Source organism: Calliopsis andreniformis, chromosome 3 (genome assembly GCF_051401765.1).
Source record: "Calliopsis andreniformis isolate RMS-2024a chromosome 3, iyCalAndr_principal, whole genome shotgun sequence".
Taxonomy (NCBI): Eukaryota; Metazoa; Arthropoda; class Insecta; order Hymenoptera; family Andrenidae; genus Calliopsis; species Calliopsis andreniformis.
In genome coordinates this window covers 13605157-13628979 of record NC_135064.1, presented here as the reverse complement: position 1 = coordinate 13628979, position 23823 = coordinate 13605157, and the positions used below count along the sequence as shown (strand labels likewise).

The 23823-nt window shown below is 37.7% G+C and overlaps 1 protein-coding gene and 1 pseudogene across 5 annotated transcripts in view; one reads left to right on the top strand and one right to left on the bottom strand.

Moving 5' to 3' along the window:
- The window catches only part of Msi (RNA-binding protein musashi), a 213351-nt gene that overhangs the window by 15459 nt on the left and 174069 nt on the right, over positions 1-23823 (bottom strand). The window contains exon 4 of one of the 5 annotated variants that reach the window (XM_076393652.1): positions 13403-13665. The exons of the other annotated variants lie outside the window; for them this stretch is intronic. The gene's annotated coding sequence lies outside the window, so the exon portion shown is untranslated. The remainder of the gene's footprint in view (positions 1-13402; positions 13666-23823) is intronic. 5 annotated transcript variants of the gene reach the window in all.
- The window catches only part of LOC143189037 (uncharacterized), an 80952-nt pseudogene that overhangs the window by 54265 nt on the left and 2864 nt on the right, over positions 1-23823 (top strand).

The window sequence follows — 23823 nt, the reverse complement described above, 5'->3', positions numbered from 1 at the left end:
AAAGCTCTATGTGTCACTACATATACTGTTTGAGTATAAAGTTCTCTTCAGAAAAGAAAAAATTCTTCTAAAGATTTGAAGTCTCTTCTGCAATTACAAGTTGAAATTTTTTGAAACCATATTTTTTACAATTTCACCCTACAATCACAGGCATATACAATGAAGTAGGAACTTGATTTTTTAATTCTAAATCCCAAATTTTCAATTTCATTTAAAGTGAGAAACTGGCCCATTTCTGTTATTCTTGGTAAAACTAGATCCACCTAAATGCCTCTAGCATACAGAAACTTATCAATTCATTTCGTGTGACAGCTCACCCTCCGACCTCCATTACTTTTCTTCTTTCTCTTGCTGGCTTTCCCAGTCCTCCCTCTCAGAGTTTTCTGTCCCTCGGTTTGTGTATCCCGCACCCACGTTATTGGATCAATACGCGTGGTTCCAATTAATCCACGGGGGGTGCCCTCGACAGATGGCCTATGGAGAACACCATACCCACCCCCTGCGTTAACCCTCCTAAACCACAACCACTAGCGCCGACGTCTTCCACGCGAGCTCGACTTCGACGAGCTTTGTACCGTATAAACGAAATGATCGACAGCAGAAAGGAACGAGGTAATTTCGCTGGGTCACAGGAGGTGGGGTGAAGCTAACACTCGGGGATGCTTTGTCCTTAAATCGAGGAGTGACGATCGATTGCGTCGTCCCTAAGGTGGTGTTCACATTAGAAGACGCGATTGTACGAATTCTTAGGAATCTTTCATCGAGATGACTCTAATTCTAATATGTATCGCTTTGAAATATTTTGGGTAGATCTGTGTGTACTTGAGGGATGTTTTAAAATATTTGTTAATTTAATAATAGAAGGCTTGACTGTACCTAAATGGTTCTCTGTGGCTTCAACGTATAGTGCATAGTACTATATAATACAGTATGTGTATTGAAATTCTTGTTTATCTCTCGAATCATGTATCATTGAGATAAGAAATGAATTACACATGAAATGCTCTAATATCTTCTTTATGCAGTAAATGATGAAACAAAAAATGAGTCAATGTGTTCACAACTAATATCACCTTTAAAGAATAAAATAAATTCATACAATTGATGTTATATTAAGAACATACAAATTACAAAAAATATATTAAACTATTTAAAAAATTAATAGTGGTTCATGATGCTTCAAGTTTGTACCTATATTCTTGACGATAATACAAACAGGGTAATGGTCTCTGAATATATTTTACATTGAATTTCGTTAAAAAAATAAGACCTACGTACTTCTTCAACGATCCAATAAATTCTTTGAATGTAATGAGTACCAAAGATAATAGAGAGAACACGAAGGGGGTAACCTCGTTTAACGAAGATAATTTTCATTGACAGTTTCCTGCTCCCTTCCTCTCCAAGTAACCCCTTCACAGGATCCATTTCTCCCTTCTTAAGATCAAGTATTCAACTCCTTGGACTATCGAGTGGACAGATTATTTTATTTCACCATCTTTGAATATCGGCGGTTATTCTTCAAGAACTCAACAGTATCTGAGATTGAAAAAATGATCAAACAGCTGAAGTGTCGCGAATATTCAAAAGTTCCATTGCGACTTTCGAGAATCTTCAAACTATCGTCAGGCTGCTATCTAGGCCACTCTTATTACGGAGAAGGCCATCAACTCCATCGGTTTCGCGGGCTAACGAGCGGCTCTGAGTTTCCGTTCGTCGTTCTCGCGCTTCGAACGAGCTCGAATCAGGAAAAACGAAAGGAAAGAGCTTCGAAATCACGCTCCTCGACTTGAATGGTCTCCCTTCCTTCTTCAACGCTTCCTCGCGCTATCCGCCGACCAATTAAATCGACCCTCAGTCTTGCAGCTGTTAACGAGGTCTTCTTCAGTGGTTAACCGGAAGATACGAGGACTAGAAGGGATTCGAGAAGGATTTCCACGAAATTTCAGGAGCTTAGCGATCGACAAAAAATTTGCGATAAGTTCAATTTCACTATTTACAGAGTCGACAAGGTCTTACAAGATTATTGGTATCTACATTTCGTTAATTTTATCTGTGTGATAGATCAAAGCGAGAGTTAAATAGAATAATGTAATTCGTGTTTCGCTTTTGATGTTTCGATTGCTGTGTTACTCATGTATGAATAGATAGCTAGTAGTTCTGTTAAGCGTTAGTAGCAGAAAATTGCAGATACTAACTGTATCTAGATGTAGAAAGTTTTGAACTTTTAAATTTTTTAATTCGCAAATATTGTGTTCAAAATTTTTAAGATTCAAATTTTCAAGATTCAAATTTTCAAAATTCAAATTTTCAGGATTCAAATTTTCAAATAGTTCTACAGTTCTTGATTAGTTCTAAAACTGTTAATAATTAATTATTAGTTTTCAAATAGTGATACTGAATCAAAAAATGTGATACTGATACAAATAGTTCTTCAGATTAGAGTCATCGTACATATCCCCAGATATTCCTAGTATTCGTATCGCAATGGTCCAAGTTTTAATTTCTACATTAAACGATTAAACATCCTTCAATTCGAAAGACTTAAAACATACAAGAAAAGATACTACTGAACTACTCAACCACTATTTCTTTTTCTATAACTAAATAGTCTTATTTTTAATGTTCCTACCACAATCTGAAATATCAACGTAGTACGTAATATTCTATGATGACACTAATATTCAGTGTTAGAGGAAAGTCGAGAGCGTAACGATGATTAGCTTACAATTGGACAGGATTTGAATCAGCAAGAATCTCGTTACGGATTTATCGATTACTGTTGGTACACAACCGGCAAACAATACTTAATTAGCCCAATTAACGAGCTACTCGACGAGATCACGGTACAATGACCCCGTATCGATGAAATATCGCGTAAACGCGGCACACGAGTTACGTTCGCCGTGGAACACGCGTCGCTAAAGGGTGCCGTGCTGTACAGTCACGCCACCGCGTTTCCTCCTCCCTTTGAGGCGGGCGTGGCCGTGTTTGCATTTAATTAATCTCCTTGCCGCGGCACAGTGTCGCGACAATTCCGCCATTTAGGCCGCAACGTCGGAAAAATTCACCATTTCCGACTGATTATTTTCCCTAGACGATAAGGATGATCCTTTTTTTCTTTACTGGCGAGTTTGATTACATAGCGAAAGCTTTCAGGCAACGAAGTCCAAGGGAATGAAAAGGAGTTGTGTGACTCTTTTGAAGTTATTAACAATCGAAGACTGAAAGGCAACAGTAATAGAAAATTCAGAAATTGGAAATTTCTGATGCTTGTAAACTGAAAAGTCTGAAGATTTGCATACTATCTCAAATTTAAACAGGGAAAAAATTTTGATAATTTGAATACTGAAATATTTGAAGAAGGATAAATTAAAAGTGGCGCCATGTGAAAACAAAAATAAGCAATGGTATTTTCGTAACTATAACTCAGTTAGTATTACATGAGAACATATTTTTATACCCAATTTTGTGATACAAAGTATCAGGAAATTCCCTAAAGTGAATCTCCAACATTAATGTGACAAATACAATCCAACCTCGAAGTTACTTTCAACCATCATTATAGATACTTTAAACATATCATTCATTTCTTTTCATTAAAACAAGATAATGCATTTTTCCAGACAATTCCGATTCCTCAAACAATACCACTATGGAACAATACTGGATCACAGTTCAAATGCTTTTATTTTAATTCAATTCGTGAAATATACCCCAGTAATTAAGCGACATTTCTAGGCTTCGCCTCCTCATCCTTTATCCACAAAAGCAACCCTGAATAGCCTGTCAAGGACTATACGATCTTGAATCGAGTTTCTCGGTTCAGACTGATCGAGCTGTATAGGTAGAGGGTGGCAGAGTTTGCATTCAATTAATACGGGGTGTCTAAGTTCGCACCAGCTCCTCTTTGGCCTTTACCACGAACAATGTGGGCGCAAGGAAAGGGGCTGAAGAGCGAGGGCGTTCGCTTTGAGTGCTTCTCATTATCGCTGAACGGTCGATTAAGCGATCTGCGACGAGGACGGCATATTGCTAATTAAACGTCAGAAAATTCTCGAAAATAGTTCATCGAAACGACCGAGGCCTCTTAGACTAAGCAATCCGCAAATTTATTCATTCCAGGAATAATATAGGCAGGGGTAAAAATTTGGAAAAAAAAGAGGATGCTTTTCACTCGAACAAATCAATTATGCAACCCCATAGAGGTAAATGCACCCTGACAAGGGAGAAACCGTACGAACGAGGAAATGACTTTGCTGCTAGCCGGTAAAGTAAATTTCTGTGACTGCAAAGGTGCACTGCATTACCGACGTCTCCTATTTCGAAGTACCAACCGAGTGGTGTCGAAACGCAAGTAGTTCTGTGCTTGTACGCAATTTATGTCGGATAATATCTGAAGAATGAATCTTTCTTTTTACATACGACAGATATTTTTGTATGTTAGAGGATGTGTTTAATACTTATTTAGAAAAAATGTTCGAATTTTGTTTCTGAAATTGCATGGGTTTTACTTAATTGTAATTCTCAAGAGGATTTAAACACTCCTTGAGACATTTAACTATTTCACGTTGTAATAAAAAAAGAAGATAATGGAAAATTAATATATCTATAAACTGTATTAGATTATTGAGAGTTTCAGCTACTTTCTCCTATCTTATTTTATAGTTGAAAAATATATTTACGTATGTAATGAATAATCCACTTCTGACTAATACTGTGAGCTATCACTGACTCTCGAAGCTTGAAATGTGTTAAAAGTCGACTTTAAGTAATGCAAAATGGATGAAAGAAAGTAGCAAGAAGTTTGCAAAAGGTAGAAAATGGCAATTCTCGAACGTTTTAGTGCTTCTCAAAAGAGCTAGACGAATCGCCCCTTTGAATATTAATATCGCGTCGCGAAGGATTTCTCCTTATTGTGTCTCGTTTTGAAATCACGGCTGCAGCCAGTAAAACTCTTCGTTGGCTTATTCGCTTCATCTATTTGCAGATAATGAATTTTCATTTTTCACGAAAATCGTCGCTCAGCTCTTCTATTCCGCTGCTAAAACCGTTTTTCTTAAATTTATTCTATATGAATTATTTATCCGCGTTTTTATTAACGATCTCCTCAGTTAAAAACAATTCATACCCACGCGTTTTTTAGTTTGTTCAAAAAGAATTTGTAATTCAATTTAGGACGTTCTATCCAAATCACTCGAGTTCCTTTATCATTGCACGATAGCGAGCAATATTTGTTTATTCTATCAGATGTATTAAAAATACAAATGTTGAATGCATGGTTGGTGTGACAAGTCACTTTTATGAGTTAATATGGAAACGAATTTCAGTTATATTTTCCTGTTTCTAATCGATATTGATGACAACACACTGGGAGTAACAATTCTCTCCTGTCCAATATCGCAAGTATAGACATAAATATATTGAGAGTTGGGAATTCGAAACGCATTTCGTAGGTGGCTGAAATCATGTCAATATTTTATATGTATGTAATTCAATGTTAGGAATTAACCTTAAATGTTGAGGATTTGAATATTGCATTAGAACTGAATCTCTTAGTACAATTTAATATTAGAGCAGTTCAGAGACGTTTAAATGTTAGATAGAAAATTCAAAAGTTTTAGTTAATTTATTCAGTTGTTTTCATTTGTAGATTATGCTTAATTATTATGCAAAAGCTAATAAATTAATTATTTCGTTTTGTGTAACATATTTGAATTTTCTAAGAAACTCGATAAAATAATGAATTTACAGTTTGTGAAATGTGAAAGCGTACTTTTACTCTTTAGCAGCAAGTTCAATTTCAATATTATCTGGAAATTACGCTATGAAATTTACTGTTCAAACGTTACTACTCCATACTATCAACTCAGATGCTTAAATTCATTTCGAAATAAATATCTATCCTATTTTACGTCTGATATTAAAGTAACTCAGCTTATTTATTCATTAAATATTTTTATGCTTCAAGTAGTCGAATATTCAATAACAGAAATACTTGGCAAATGTAGTAGTAAAACCTTGATTTAGTTGAACGCAAGAAATGCATCTTATATTAAATTTCCATAAAATTGCATTTAAACAGAAATTTATTTAACCAGAAATGATGTAATTTACAGCACAATCCATTCTGTGTTCACATTAAAACAACAAATTCCTGTATAAATTTGTAGTACAAGTTAGTATTGATCGCCATTTTGGGGGGAATTATCAACGTAAAACCGTGAAATTTTCTTCATTAAAAATTCGAAATTTATACAATTAAAATTTTACTACAGCCCCAGCTCTGATTTCATGCGTTCATTATCGAAACACACGCGATCCAACAAGCACTTTAAAATGTCTTAAAATATACATCCAAGAGGCTCTACGACCACAAGCAGCTTGCTGGTCGTTTAATTCTCCCGATAAATCGTTCAAGCAGCAACAGTAGATACAGAAGAGAGGTGGGATGAAAGGGTCACGTATAAACCGAGATATTAGGTACATTTATCTAAAATATTAAAAATTGTCCCACGACGAAAGTATTTTTCTTTGTCAATTAAACTATGCCCAAATACACCTAACTTCAAGTTGCCGCCATTTTGAAGATCACAGTAGTACAGGACTGAATTTTTGTATCTTAAGATACCTTTGGAGCTTTTCAAAGCTTTGTGAAGTAATCAGCGTGATGCTGCATTTAATGCAGAATTTCGTTCGCTATCTTGAGCAGATGGCAAAGGATTCGTTCACGACGACATGCGTGCAGGTTCTGCTCAATCGTAGATCTCTGAAAGCAACCCTCTTTTCTCGATCACGGATCACACGCTATCGCTTCGATCTACCAATTCACCCTGATTTCCCTCGCCCCGTGTCTCTCCTCTTTACGAAACTCGTTCCATTCGAACAGCAGACGAACAGGCAATCTTTTATTCTCTGTCTAAGAGGGTGCCACTTCTCGCACCCTTGTGTCACGACTGTTCTTGAATCAGATCGGAAGGGGAACTCAGTTATGCAGATATTATATTGACGTATGAGTAATTCTCTCTCGTGATTGAATTTGTTTTGCAAAATACTGATATAAGTGACAGAGTTATCCTTTCTATGGACTGGTGCTGTTCAACAGGCAACGACTGTGATCTTGCTATTTTTCTTTATCTTTTGAACTCTTAGAGGATTTCGTGTTGCATGTACCATCTTTTTCTAATATGTAGTTCGAGAATATATCTTGGAGAATTTTTGATATATGATTTGGTTTTTCTTGGAGTTATCGTGGAATATACATTTCTTGCTTTTTGGTTATAATTATTATCGATAGAAATATTTTCCTATTTCCATGGACCTACGAGTAGGTACTTCAAGCCCTACGAGTAACTTTACTCGTTTTTGAAAAAAAGTTTTCTATGACAATATGCAAAAAGATTATTAAGCTTTCATCTTCACCAGAGTTAAATTTTCATTTCAGCGACTAGAATTCTACAAAATTCATGTTCGTTTGCTTCCACAATTTGTGATCGAACAAAATAATGAACATCTTTTGAATACAATCAAAATTGATTCTATACTAATAGTCAATTAATGTCGCATTTTGTCGCCTTTAATTGCGATCAACTCTTCACATAGAACAGTATTCGTTCATTTATTCAAATTATCCAACACTATTTGATTATTATCGAAATTATTGTCGGAATTAAAAAAAAAGTAACAAATAAGTCTGCTACAGACGTCGCATCATTTCGTATTCGTCGCAATAAAACTGTACCCTAGTCGTAAAATTGTATTTGGTTCCCCATGTGTGTCAATCGATATAGAAAAGTATTGTCCAATGAAAACTGCGTCTTCGTCGGGGGGTCTGTCCCTATCAAGGGTTGTACACGACTGTCAGGAAACTGTGCTTGTTCCCCTTCGAATAATGTCAAGGAAAAGTGACCTACAATTGTGAGCAAGGTTTCTCTTGCATGTTTAGTAGTTATTCCCTTTGTTTTTGTTAAACGTCAGTTAACAAAACCATACTATATTACATTAATATTTCCAAAATTGTTATTATAACTTTTAAATAAACCGTATATATACCTAGATTTATACTTACTAGGTACATCACACGAATATCTCAAAAAATATGCAGAACTCGAAGGTTTCATTTATTTTCTTAGCATAATTAGCCTGAAATTTGCAGATATCTTTTCAGAGTTTCAATCGTTCACATTTCCCAATATTTAAATTTAAAAATCTTAGAATGTATACCAACGTTGAACTGTTTAAACGTTTCAGTACTTAAATATTAAATTTTTATACATTTGAATATTCAAGTACGTCAATATTCAAATTCCCAAATAATTAAATATTCAAAGCATGAAAACTCGAACTACTTTTCAGTCTTCAAAATATATCTATTACACAATAACTGGACACGTGGACAGTTCCCTACGATCTGACCCAAGCTCTTGAACCAGCCGCAATTTTTGTTACAACATAAAATTGATCGAAGTATAGATAGCATCGCGGCCAATTTTTTCTCGCTCTTAATCGGCTGAAATTAGTGGCGTCTAATGAAAATCCGTGAGTCGAAGTAGATGGAGGGGAGGGAACCGGTTTTATCGGATGTCTGCCGTTTAAATCGGTTATCCGCGTACATAAGGCCACTCGACCGATTTAGTCGTCTTAATCGGCCTTCTTCTACCTCCCCCGAGCCGCGATAACCGGTCGAATTTTTACGGCCGAGTTCCGCGGCTAGGCTGCGCCCATTCGCACGGATTAACTCGACAACGTAGCACTTGCACCAATTTAAAACCAGTTCGACCTCGATGCGGATGTCGATTAATACAGAATATCTATACTAGCAGTCAGTAGATATTGTCCGACTGGTTATTAGTTTTCTCTTTTTTTATTTTTTATTTATAGCAAGTCACTGAATTTTCATTCTTTTTTTTTTCTTTTTAAGTTTACTTCATGGTAACTTATTGAACTTTCTTTCTTTTTGTATTTTCACTTTATAGTAGGTTACTGAACTTTCGAATTTGTATAAATATACACTACTGTGCATAAGTATTTGGATATTTTTATATTATTGCAATGTGTAAAATAGTGCAAGTAACAGTCTATGATATAGTTTTGGCTACAAATCTCATCTTAGACGATGAGATGACACAGGTCAAGGACACAGTTGCTGTGTATTTGGTTAATTTTTTCGTGAATATGTTACCATGCTTTTTACTCTTCAGTGATTAAGAACCGAGTCCTTGATGGTACTTAAGATTTACAAATACTAATGATAATAACATTTAATAGCAATTAGTATAAATAAAAAATGTAGGTATCTCGTGCATTTCCAATAATGTGAGTGTCCAAATACTTATGCACGGTAGTGTATACACTATTTCTTCATTGAAGGTTTATGATTCTCTAATGAACTTATAGCTAGGATTATGTGCTTAAAGGTACTTTACGCGCTATTAATACTTGCTCTCTAGAATATCAAAACTCGTTTGTTATAAATAGTCTTAAATTACCATAAATTCTGTACTTATTCGCTATGAGTTCTTCAGCATCTTTACCATTCCTCCATATTATTATCTTATTTTCTCTCAATTCTGAAAATGATTAAAAAACCCATCAACTAACTTCAGAAACATATTTCGTAAGCCCTGTAAAGCTGCAAGATTATAACGAGTAAATACTATAGAGTACCAAGTTTATAGCGAGGCAATATTATATTTGTCTCGTTATAGGCACACTCATTATAATAGGTTTATCCGGAATTATATAAAAATCGAATCTTGTTGGGAGAATTGTTTCGAGGAACTTGGAATTTTTTTTCAATGAGTTTTCTTCAACGAAATTCGCAAACAACATGAAAGAAGTGAAAATTTTCCTGGGCCTCTGGGTGGCACGCCTTCCCTATTGAGTTTGTAGTAACGATCGATCTCTCAGGGCACGCAAACGAATTTTTAAATGAGGGTGACTCGAGAGGCAAAAAAACTCGAGGAGAGAAGGGGACCAAAGTCCTTCGATTCGTTGCAAAAGGGAAACGTGACTTACGGGATGTTGAACAATAACTGTAGCGAGATGTAACGCTAATTACGCTCTGTAGAGTCTTGGAGAAGTTTTAATTTTATTCTGGTTATGAGACACTTCACAGTGATTGTTAATCGCCTGTTTGTAACATCTACTTATTATTCAATGTTTTCTGATAGATTTTTCTAAATTAAGACTATTTAAGTAAAACTTAATTTACATAAATGAAGTTCAAGAAAAAGTTAAAGAAATAATTGATGAGCAGTCGTTCTCTTTAATTTAAATTTTATTATGCTTTTCACGAGAATTCCAACTTTTTAAATTCTACTTTTTCTTCATCAATTACTTCGTTAAGTCAGAGAACCTTTATAGAATTGTGCAAAGAAGATTGCCATTCATTATCAAACGAAAGTAATGTGACGATACAAGTTCTAATTTATGAAAATTCCTATACATTCGCAAAAACATAAATAATTCATGCCTTGTCAACAAAGCTTAAGATTTAAATTTCTGTTAAAAATTTTTCTCGTTTGGGATTACTATTATTATGAAATAAATTGTGTTTATATAAAAAAATAAAATAGGGGATACATTTCAAAAATTTGAATGTGTGAACTATTTCAAAATTCAGCCTCAAACTTCGAAGCTTGAATTTTTTAAAATTTAAATATTTAAATACTACAAAATTTGAACATTCGAAAATTAATCAAGTAATAACCACAAATTGGTATTTAACTTTCTACAGTAATATTTTTTACTATGATCGATACTTAATAAATCATGATTCATCATAATCATCACATTCATTGTACTCCATCCTACATGATTTATTAAAATATATATTACATGAGTTTAGAAGCACTGTCCAACGACATTACTTTCAATAAACTAAAATACACATTGCTGATGCATCCCTATAAGTGGCTGCTTTCCACAGTAATCAGCGTCACTAATTGGCAAGAGCTGTTCGTGTCTAATCAAGTGCAGCACTCAATTAATGCGAGTTCCATCGAGCTATTTGCTCAGAAACAAATAACCAATGTTTTCCTGAAGGTTTGCGAGGGAGCTACCAACGACCAAACTACTCTATGTAACAATTTAAGGCGTTTACAGCAACAAAAGAGAAAGTTGCGTGAACGAAAAGTATAATAGAAATTCTAAGCTGCTTTTCAAATTGGAGCAGAGTTAGTGCTCGACAAACCATCTTACTCTGAATCGACTTACGTTTATCATTAGCTCGATGAGATCCGATAAAAGGAAGCCTCAAATTAGGCAAATCACGGAAATGAAACTAAATAGAATGAAATGCGTTCGTTGGTGCTTTATAGCTTACTTATGAGATTGCATCAAGCTGGAGATCACAATTTTGAAAGCTTCTTGTAAGAAATGTTATACCTGAATTACCTATTCAAAGAATTTATTCTCTCACTGTATTCATGGCACATGTAAATGTTTCTGTCTTCCTAGGAAAGTACTTCGATATTCCACATGACAAACAAGCAACTAGTGTCCTCTGATACATGGTGTGATCACACAAGTAATTTTTCTTCTGCATAGATTTAAATTAAATTTGTATAAAAGATTTTATATCTACTTTGGCTACGATTTCTTTCAATAGTTACATAATATTCAACATTTTTTAAAACAGTTCACTATTTTGTGTACCACTATTTTGACACTTTCCAATTTTAAGAAGAAGTCATGTATCCACGAACAAAAGTAATCTTCAAAATTTTAATCTCAAATCAAAAGAATAATTTACATATTTAAATTACGTATGAAAGAATACAAGACTCCAATAAACTATCGCCTTGATCTAAAAAGCAAATTTTCCAACAAAATAAAAATGCTTGCGCTACAATTGACCTAATCTCGCGTAACAAATTTTCAGTGCACATTTTTCCTAAACCCAGATCGATAATAATAAATTTGTCTAGATATACTATTGTTAGTTTCGGTCTCCATCCTGGTGTAAACTCTTAATTCGCAACGTAACCGAGAGAAGGTATGAGTGAATGGCGGAGAAACTCGTTATCTATCGTGCAACGAAACGTTCAGCGTCCGCGTTATCGGCAACTCTCGACTGGATGAATTTTAACGGTGTCCGATGATCTAGTTTGCTCCAGGACGATACACCTTTTACTCCTTCTCTATTTCCGCAGTGCACACGCGTGCATTAGTTAAAGCCGCCTTTAAGCAAAACAATTTAACCTACTTCGGCGAATAAACTAGAAAGGAAGAGAGAAATTGTCCACGAGCAACAAAGAGAATTACTGACGAGGAGAGAAAGGCAGAGATAGAGAATGACGATAGAGAAGCGAGAGATGAATCGGTGACGAGGGCGTCAATGAAAAGGTTCTTGTTTTTTTTTCCTCCTGATCGATAGGGAAATGTTTCCTCTCTGAAGGCGAAGGAAAATTTCTATTTTGAATAGCACTCGGGATAGAACAATTTTTGCTGGATGCTTGAAGAGTTGGAAGCAAGGGTATGGATTGAAGAATTTCTCTAGAAGAACGTGTGGGTGGAAATTTTGCTTTTTGTATACTGAAAAGGGTATTGTTGATTACATTGTTCCAAACTCTTGTTTAAAAATATTGATAAATAAAGAAGATATCGTACGGATTTGTTGAACCATGCAGGACGAATGGTGTGTCAGAAGATAAAAGTTGAACGAATTTTGAAAATAAATTAAAGGTATTCTAGCTTTCATACTACAATTTTTTTGTATGAAAAGCAGATAAAAAATTCGTTCGGTTTTTATCTTCAGTTGCATCATTTGGAGTTAATAGTCCATCGAATCAGAAAAACATGAGTATCACATTGACAACGATATTTCCTTTAGTTATAAATACTTTTCAATATATGCTTGAAAAAAATACATATTCTTTCGAAGAGTTGATATTAGCGGTAGAAATTAGGAGGATTCCGCTACAGACCAACAAAACTATCAGTCTTCTATTGTTAGTAAATTTACGCTCAACCTCTTACCGTACAATTTTCTTTCATACTGCACCTTCGTAATTTCAGACCTTCACTGCCGATCTGAAACATGCGACTACCCCAAACTGCCAACAACAAAGCTCCCATTGAACAAACATAGCTCCCTCACGCGATGGTGCGTGATCGGTTACTTAAGAAAACTCCTCACCACGCGTTAGCGCGTAATCGGCAGCGAAGATACTGTAAAAAGTGCACGAGTCAGACTCAGTCTGGCAAGGGGTCAAGCTTAAGCGCCAGAAAATAATCTCCTCTTCCAAGGGACACCCAAAACACACTCCTCCTCCACCATCCTCCCTCGCTGACCTTCGAATCGATCGTATTTCCGCGATCGGACCCTCTCCCGCTGCCTTTCTCTCTTTACCTGTCTAAGATGCTGCATGAAAGAGCGTTCTGATAATTAGGGACTCACGAGAGACAATACACCGTGTCCCAGTCACCGTTGCTCCATCGTTCGTGGCCACGGCTGGTCCAGCGTCAGTCGACCAGGCTCGGTGACCAGGATTCGTACCTGCATCCTTGAAAAAAAGAGACAACAGGGAGGCTTTCTCGGCTGAAAACGCTCGGTTTCTCTCGTCTCCTCGGCCCCGCTGCTGCTCCCACTGTATCTCTCTCTCTTAACTCATTTCCCGGTCTTTCCTCTGCTCCTCTTCGCCGAGAAGAGTCGTGGAAAGCCTGCGAAAATCGTCGATGCTTTTCGTTTTCGTTCCGACAGAAAAAGAAGGTCTCGAAGATTGGAGCGGGTGCGGGAGGACGATACAGGAGGCTGGGACGTGACAGGGGTTCGAGGAAGGCAGAGAGGGGTGGGTCGGGTGGGTTGTGGTTGCCTCATCGACGCGAGAGAGAGAAGATCGGTCGAGAAACTAGGTGTATTCCGTCCATCCAGTGGCTTTCTGACTCGTACGCGATCTCTCGAGCCGCTGGAGAACAACAAGATCGTTCGACTGGTCGGTACGACTAATGATACTGCTAACCATGAAGAGGGGATACGTGTATATATGTATATAATGTATATCGGGAGGTGTTACTTGATCGAGTTCGATCGTATTATCGATGCTGGTGTCTACGATTATTTAGTGGCACGACAATACAATAAATTATAAGACAAAAACATTCCTTTGGTGAAGAGCGGTGTTAGATAGTGGTGGGTGACATAACTAACGACGATTAATAATAATAATATACATCAATATACATATATATATATATATAGATAGATAGATGCTAAGACACTACTTGATATGTATATGCCGTTGAATGAATGAAAAACGAAAAAATAATCGTTCTAAATTATATGTGTACATATTATACCTATATATGTATAGTAGTATATATATATATGTATACAGAAGCGACAAAATGTTTTCTATAACCAATCTGCCGCACTACCAGACATAAGTCTCCGCCACACTAAAATACCAGTTAGGAGTCACAGACCAAAACGAATAGTATTTCAACTACAAGCCATATATTATATATATTTATATATAGAATGTATTCATACTTATTACTCTACCGAACAGCGATCATAAACCGTAGGTGGGCGCGCGATAATTAGACCGCCGTTGCCAAACGAATAGATGCTTTCCTGCGGTTAATCGATCGCTACGATTAATTGCGACGCTGGGCTCCCATTACGGACAAAATGTATTACCCAAACGAGGAGAGAAGATGCCACACGTGAAACCAGAGTGAAAAATATGTGTAGGAGTTGATGATCGAAGTTAGACATCACTCGAATTCTTTTAAATAAGTAGCTGTTTGTCTTAGATTGGATTCTTTTAGGACGAATATTTAATTACTTACACGAAATTTTGCTGACAGTGAATTAGTTTATGTTATACGTCGTTTTTTACTCAAATGAACTGTTTATTACGAAAGTTGTATAAGTCTATTTCTTTTAAATTAAAATTAAAATTGTTTTTTTTTTTAAATCACATTTAATTATTCGTTCTTTCAATTTTGTCCATCTATAGTCTTACATCGTTACATCGTTACATCGTAGTCTTACATTTTACTATTAATTATACGTTAAATTAGAGTAAAAATGATTCCATATTTAACTTTGGTTTATTTCTAAGTTTTTCTTAACCCCATCATAATTTTTATTTATTTGTATTCCCAATTTTTTAATATCATGTTAAAAATTCATTAAGCTACACTCATAATAACACGCTAGTAATAAGCATTGTATCATATAAGATTTTTCAGAATAGCGTAGAGTTAAATAAATTTTTGCTCAAGTGAAAAAGTAATCCTTTATACGAACAAAAATTTCCCCGTTATTTATCAAGCAAACAAAATTAAACACAATGTCATATCTCTGCTGGCATTTTCCCAAACACGTCAATTTGTTAGCGAATCTTCAAACTCCAATTTCAACTTCCAATTGGCACGTGAATATTATTCTTTCGACGAACAATTTATTACAGGATTACAATATTAAAATAGTACGAATATTTCGCAGCGTGAATTCCACTGATTCGCGTGGAACTGTAAACATTCAACTTTTAAAGAGATTAAAAACCCAACAATTTTTAAATTTGTAGCGTACCCTACGCGATCTGTAGTACCACTCAACGATTAGTCAGACGTCTCCTAAAGTCACGTTCAAACGAATATTCGCGAACGAAAACGAATGAAATTGAGTAATCGCTTATTTTTATTTCTGTAGGCAGATGACGAAATCTGACATGTTACTTTTTTTCAAAATCTATCAGTTTGCAGAAGATAATACCTGTATAAACCATAATTCAAGTCAAAAGTAAAATTTACTTACATGGAAAAAATTAGTCATAAAAATCTTGCAAAAATCTCCTAAGCAAATTTAAGCAGAGTACTTTCGTATAATCTGTTACAGACCCTTGTAAAATTAACAAAAGTAGCTTGACTACAGACAAAGCAGCTTCGTTAAATCTACTAAGTAAACCCTTATCGATTCTATCAAACTCAGGCCTGTCAAAGTACTTCTGTAAGTTCTACAAGAGACTTCAATAACTTCAGCTTAACATTTTTCCCGTTTTTACCTAAGTTAAAAATCCATCTGCTGAAAACTTTGAAAATCATGACGTACCATGGCTCTTCATCCAACTCCAGATTTCATTTATCAGCAATCGTTAAGTCCCATTAACTTGTGTTCATACTCATTCGTTAACTATAGACCAAACTTTCGACGCTTCACATTTTGGCAAGAATGACGCGCGTTGGCAGGTGAGAAGGTCAAAGAGCAGAGAGCGAGGAAAAAATGTGGGAAATGTAAAAGGGTTCCCTGGATGACCCTGTTGCTTCAAGCTCGAGGGTCGCCTCGAGAAAACACGAGAGGCCAGAGTGATGTCTCTTGAAAACGGCCGCCTTGTATGCAAGAGAGTGTACAGGGAGGACTGGAAAGAGCAACGGGTGCAAAGAGAAGCGACATCGAGGCAGATTAAGAACGGCTTCGCTGTGGAGTGTCTGAAACACGGGGTGGCTGGTAGCACGCGCGAATGCCAATTTGCGCCTGGCGACGTGGGCCTGGCCTTTGAAATCGCGTTAGATTAGATAAGCAGAGAAACTACCAAGAGATTGCTTCCTGGGGAGCCTGGGTTAGTCGAACTGTTCTCGCTTTTTCCAGCGTCCCCTTCCCTCGGTCCTCGAGGACGTCGAACAATGCACATGGTAGCCCACGCAATCGACCTACCTGGGTTCGTGGGCGTAGGTAGAGTTTGAATTGCCGTGTTCGAGGGAGAGGGAGAAGTGACTGTCTAGTCGATACTATATTAACACAAAGACACTGGTCAAACGAATATCGCTCGATCAAGGGTCTCGATTTCAGGGAATATGTACAGGGTGTGGTAAAATTGATGCTTGCTTTTATTAACTTTAATTCTGTTCCGGGAACTGGAAAAATTTAGAAGTTGAAACAAGTGGAGATCTGTTAAATGTTGAGTATTTTAATATATTAGAACATTTGAATATTTAAAAAAAAAGTATTTAAACATTACAAAATTTGTGAATTTTATTTCTTGTAAATACAAGGCAATCTGGATATTTGAGTAATAGAAAATTCAAATGCTCGGGGAGTTATTAGAAAATTTAGAGCTTTGAATATTTTAGTCTCTCATTTTCGACCACGTGTGGAATAAAAATAAAATTTGAGTTCCCACAGCGAAAATCTTTCCTCTGATCTTGATATAGAAAATACTTCCTGCATTCGACACATCGAATTTGAAGCAACCTGTATAATATGTAAGAATCTCGAGCATCGACTAATACCTCAACCAAAATGGTTCAATCATTGTCAGCGATATGCTGTCAGAACCCATACAGAGGTATGTGAATTACATGAGAGCAAAATGTGCGATTCACGCGGTGAAAATGAAAAGCGAGGACGAGGTTTGAAAGTCGCTGAAATTTACGAATATTAATTTTAGACAGCTGAAATTCACTATTGCATATGTTCTATGTATAAGTTATAGAAGTTACAGTCTAATTTTAGCAAATAATTTCTAATTAATTTGCGAATCTAATTTTTCTATTTTCATTTCTTTTTGCAATTAGAATTAAAAAACCAGAATTAAAACCCAGAATTAAAACCTTTTTGCTCTATTACTTCCATTTTTAAAGGACTGGTTTCGGAATGAAATATTCAAGCACTATTGATCAAATATCTATTTATACCGCTGTTCAATAAGTAATAGTTTCCTTTTTTCTCACTGAATGAAGAAGTAGCATTATTAAGAGTATCTAATAAAAGCAACGAATAGAAGGAAAGTATTCTAACTCAATAAAGAAGGAAATATTCTATTCTTAAATCTTTTATTCTACAATTTTTAAATACTTATATTACATCTCTTCCTCTCGGTTTAAAAACCACAAAAATTGTTCCTCAACATCACCAAAAATGTTCACTGAAGCTCGAAGACGCGGTGTTTCGAGGGAATACGACAACCTCCGATAAGCCAATTTCCGTAATCCCATAGGCGCGTCGAAAGTAGGAAATAGAAGAACATAAACTTCAGATTCGCTGTCGACGCGAGGCATTTTAATCTCGGTTCGCGTGCAGTTTCGTTCCCCCTTCTAATGGGATCCACCCCTGCCAACGAGGACAGTCGACAGGCATAGCCGAAAAGTAAAAAGGTGCACAGGCGAGCCGTAGTTTATTTCGATTCAGCCAGTCTAATTAAATCTCGTCTCTCGCGTCAGGTTGCAGTTGTAGCTAGGCTGCTAAATATTTACTGGGGAACACGAATCAGCCGCGAGAAAATATTAGATTTTCGCCTGCGTCTAGCCCGTGTTATTTAGACGATCGTGTGTCCCTCTGCGCGTCGTTATTCTAGCAATTTTACGTATGACTTCCTTCTGGAAGAGATTAACGCGTTTCGTGGCCCATGGGCCCATGGTAGATCATGATGCAAATGATCTACGTCAAATAATGACGTAGAGCAACGTCATTTATTGGAAACTGAACTTCAATGGTCAACAAACAGATTCTAAATGCATTGTTCCGTTTCCATGATGGATTTTCCTAATTACTCAAATCCTTTTAGATCTATTAGCCTTTCAAAGCTTTGCGCTCGGAATACTGTACAGAGCTGGAAAGAAGCGTAGCGGAAGGAATGCGGGTCTAATTGGTCAGAGTGGAATAGGCCACGCCTCGTCTCACATGCATTTTAGGATCTGACGGATTATTGGCCAAAGCGATTACGTGTATTAACTCGATTGAAGAACTTTTGCCTCTATGCTGCCCTATGATGTTATACTTCTGTTTAGCTCTGCATAGTATTCCTCTTACATACATATGTACAATTTTTGGCACTGTACTCGATATACGATCGTAAATATTCTTGATGTATGCAAAATACTGTAACTATATTGCTACAATTGCGGAAAACTATAGGCATTCCTTAACTATATTGTATCGTTCAATATCGTCGTAAACACGTCATTCGGTTTACGACTCTATAGATTTACGAGTGTATAAAAACCGTGGTGTTACGTATACTTTCTATCCAACTGAAACAAGATGGAAGGAACACGGTGCTGAGATTGAAATGAATTTAGCGTAATTATTAAAGTTCGGCGGAGTTCAGTGGGGGGACAAGGGGAATGCTTTGTGGTTGCACCTGTGAAATGCGTCTCCATAACAACATGACCGAGGGACACTGGCATCCCACCTTCAATCAGTCGCTGAACTCTGCGTCTATCCTACAAATTGTAATATCACAGAAAATACGAGAGTGTTGGTAATGAAATAGTTATTGTCAGGTTAGATGAGCTGCATTTGGAGGAGGTAATACTTAATAATTACCAGACCTGTTTTCTGACATATATTACAAACACTCTTCATAAATTATTACTTTCCAAAACATCTCATACCTCCCAATCGAATTAGCCATTTAAATAACCGTAACTCTTTCAAAGCTGTCCTAATGCAGTGATAACCAGGCCTTTCCTACGCCTCATAAGACGCACCAATAGAAACAGTATACTATTAAACTGCCTATTAAAAGCCCAATGAATTCCTCTCGTAAGTCAAAGAGTCCTCGCGCGGTGAGGAAGATCGTGATGCAATTCTAGCCACACCACACCCTGCTATCGGCCGATCCGCTCGCAACGTCACGCGGAACCGAGACGCGCGTAATCGACTCGGTGCATTCGAAAGGCAGGTCGTTAATTCGCGACGCGTGTGCGCGCCGAGCTCGTTAAGACGATGCGCGATGCACGCTCGTTAACTCGCGACAGGAGTCGGGGCTGACTTCGTTTTCTTAGTCGAGTCACAGGGAAACCGCGGGCATTCGAGACTCTTCTATGAAGCGAGCCAATTAGCTTTCCATGGGTCCTCTCGCTCGCGCTCAGAGCTCGCGACGAGATACGTTCTACACGCGGTCGACAGTGTGGGTTCAATTAATCGACCGCGTCGACGATAGCCGCGATTAATTCGACTAAATTAACGTTTCCCCGTGAAAACCAGCCACTTGCGTCGATGGCCTTTATTGATTGTCGTTAAATTGCAATGTTTGACTATTTTCTCGCGATAAATGATGGCGTTGATTTGACAGGTGATCATGAATCGCTTTTAGGATGGGAAACAAGCTTTCTATCGCTAGGGATTTGTATATACAGAGTGAGTTTAGTTAGTGAGTTGTGCTATAACTTTGTTTCAGTTGAAATTAGAATATGTTTGCAGAGAAAAATTTTGAACTGTTTAACCCTTTCAGAATTGAATTCGTTTGGACTGCAAAAAATTTTGTTTACCATTTATTATTAATAATGGCTTAAATAAGCTTTATATAACAGAAAGAAAGTTTCTACTTTCTTACATGAAGAAAGTTCGTATAAACTTATGTCTGAAAATGCTCCATTGGATATGAGCTTTTAAAAATATTTACAATTTATTGTGGCAATATATATAAGAAATGTTCAAAAATTCCTCTCTCTGCAAGAATGCAAGCTCCATTTGTCGAATTAGTGACTGCCGAACTCTTTCGAATATTCCAACTGTATTGGAAATAATAGTAAATGCATTTTGAATACATTCCCATACATTAAATCATACAATAAATCATAACTACCTCTAAAAGCTTATATATTTTCAGTAAACCATTTTCAGACATAAGCTTACATGAACTTTTTTCACCTATTTCACCTCAGTAACACGTAGTACAAGTTTTGTCCCAACCTTTTTGGACACCCTGTATGCCTGAAAACGCATAATTTCTTAGTTACATACTATAAGCAACAACAAGCGATAAAACGTTCCTGGTCGTTGTCTCAGTGTAGAGTCCAGACATAGCTTATTACTCATACTATTTTACCTCAGAACTACAGACGTATTATATCCATCGCTCGTATCAATCAATAGGTCTCCAATCTCACCGCCAAGATCACCAATTCCAGAACTACCGGCACCCTCTCACCCCCAACTCTCCAACCACTCCCTTCGACCCAGCTTCGATGCCCCATGTCCTAGGACGAAACCCACCGATTATATTCCTTATATCCATATATTTCTTCTGATACCGTGGAACCAGTGCACACGCAGACGTGGAAATGCGACGAACCGACGAGGCCGCCATGCAAAGGCACTGCAAGAGCTGCTATTGTAAATCTGTAGCAAAACTCCCTTCCTTCGTCGGGATAGGGCTCCCACCCTCGGTTGCTCTTGAGAGAGCAGCCGGCAAACTCCATTCCTACCCCCCGTGCGTTCTGTTCGAGGCAGCGTCGCCGCCGCCGACACCTCCCCCTCGCCAGCCACCCCCTCGCAACCTATCTTCCTGGTCAATAACCTCGGTGTGCCGTGTACCGCGGCATAATCGGCCACCACCGCGATTCGAATCAACGTGTTTCGATGGGACACGTGTCTTTTCATCGACCTCCTCCCCTTTCTTCATCCGCCCACCTTTCCCGCTTCCGCTTTTCAAGACGGCTGAGAGAGATCGAAGAGAGAGAAAGAGGGAGGGAGGTAATGGATCCTCGGGACCGTTTCGAGACTGATTCCACTTCTGCGTTTGCCCCAGCACGCTCTCGAGCGGGTCTGTTAACGAGAAGAATCGTTCCTTCCTTTGAGCACAGTCCACGCGACGCAACCTGACTCGGCTCTCGTTGCCTCTTTGACATGGAAATCCGTATTCGAAGCTGTTTTCTTTCGCTCCACTCGCTTTCTATGGTCGACTTTAGACACTCGATAATAAATGCTGCCGGTGTCGCTTCTGGTGTTCCATCCAAGCCACGTTGGTCCGTAGACGCTTCCGATATACGCCGTGGAAATGCCTCCCGCCATCCCTGCGTATCGATCCCCCGCCAGCCCGATAGAATCGTTACAACGTTCCTTTAAAATGCATTCCGTGTATTTCGGCCGCAGTGGAGGAGGTCGACGTCGCGCGATCCCGTATCCCTCGAAGTCTCCATACTGCCACGAAATCGAGGGAACAGAGTCTTCGAGACAGGGTTGATAATTTATAGAAAGCATTGCTCTGGGCTGTTCTGCGTGAACCACGCGCGAAGTTGAGTAGCTTCGTACGAGTAGCTTCCAATGGGAGTGGAGCTAGTAGTACGAGTAAACGATATCGCGTACAGTTTCTGAGCGAAGGTTTTTTTAAACGAAGAACAGGAAGAAGAATACGACGTGGAGATTGCGATAGGATCGATAAGGGGGATTTTTCGAGCGAGAAACAACAGGTTCCAGAGGCTCCGAGAAGGGATGCCACCCCCGTAAGGTGACGCCATCTGTGGCAGTTGTCGGGAAACTCGTCTTAAAAATCATCCCCCTAAGATCAATACGCTGTACGGGCAGACAGTAAGTAGTCTGCGGAAACGGAATGTCCCGAGAGGCTAGCGATTTTAATTTTCGCAACTATTCTTGATGGCTGGTAGGAGGGGATGAGAAGGGGGATGAAAAAGTTCTGAACGCATTGGATGTTATTTCCTGCACCGAGGTGGGACATTTAGAATGGAAGTTCATTGCGCACGGGAGCTGAATTGACGTCAGCTTTTTGGGAATGCACGAGTTGGAAAATTTGAAGTAGTGACAGATTGGTTAGTAATACCTATTTGCATATGTGGGGAATAGTTTGATGTATGTCTGAGACCAGTGTTGAATTATCCATTGCTGTTCAAATGGTTTCCAATATAGCATGTGTACTTACGCTATGAACTCATGAATTAGTAACAGTAATACGTCATAGTCACACAGTAATATTAATAGTCTTTTATCTAATTCGAGGCAAACGAACGAAACACTGATGCGTGAAGGGCAGTGAAGAGTTTATATTGAGAGACTACAGTAGACATTCATGATATTTATTCATAGTAGCTACTCAAATAAATTCCTTGCTTATTATTTCCTTGCTAAGTATTTCATACTTAGGTGTATGTATAATCAATCAATCATTAGCTAAATTATTCTATTCAATCAAACAGTCAATACAAAATTTTCAAATATCAAATATTAGTATTATCTATTAATTCGACTAAATATTTATCTAATATAATTACCAGAGCAAATCTATTTTACTCGAATATTTCATCTCAATAATAAACATTCGATTAAATTGTCATCCCACCGAGACTCGATCCTTTTACAGTATACAATTTATTTCTCATTCATCATCCGAATGAACTATTCCCCATCTTCGTTGCAGACTATTTAAATAGATTCCTTTTCAAGATGGAGACTACTTCCTGCATAAATTACTCGACGATTCACCGTCCGAGCCTGTAATTATCGTCAAAGTTCACGATCTTCTTAAGTTAATTACATCCAAGAGCAGTCACGATATTCATCGCGTCTAATCTCGTTCCATGTGACTCTCAACTATACACGCATCAACCCTGCCACTAGGGTTTCTCTGTTTATGTACGAATTCGTGGCCAAGCCGTTCGGTCGATTTAGGAGATGGCACCCGCTTTGGAAACCATAGGAAACAAAAAAAGAGTTGATCGCAAACGACCAAAGGAAGACCCGTGAATTCGGGTCAGGCATTTGGCTTACGAGGGAAGTTTCCAAAGGTTTCCAAAGCTCTCCTTCTCTCCCCTTCTCTCCCTTCTCCCTTGATCCCTCTCCCGCCACTGGAAGCGTCCGCTTTGCGGCTTCTAACGAGATAATTTGATTTCCGAGCTGCACGAGTTGCGAACATCTCTTTCTGATCCCTTATGTATTTTCATAGCAACGTTTTTGTTGGCTGATCGCCGAACTGACCAACGATGCTTGGAAAATATTTGAACTTTCAAGGCGCTCTGATTTTCTTGACAAGAATAATATTGTGGATGGTAGCGTGGAGACCTGATATCCACGTGATAGTATATCTGTCGCTGATATCGAGAATTTGAAAAACTGAGACAGTGGAATATTTGAGA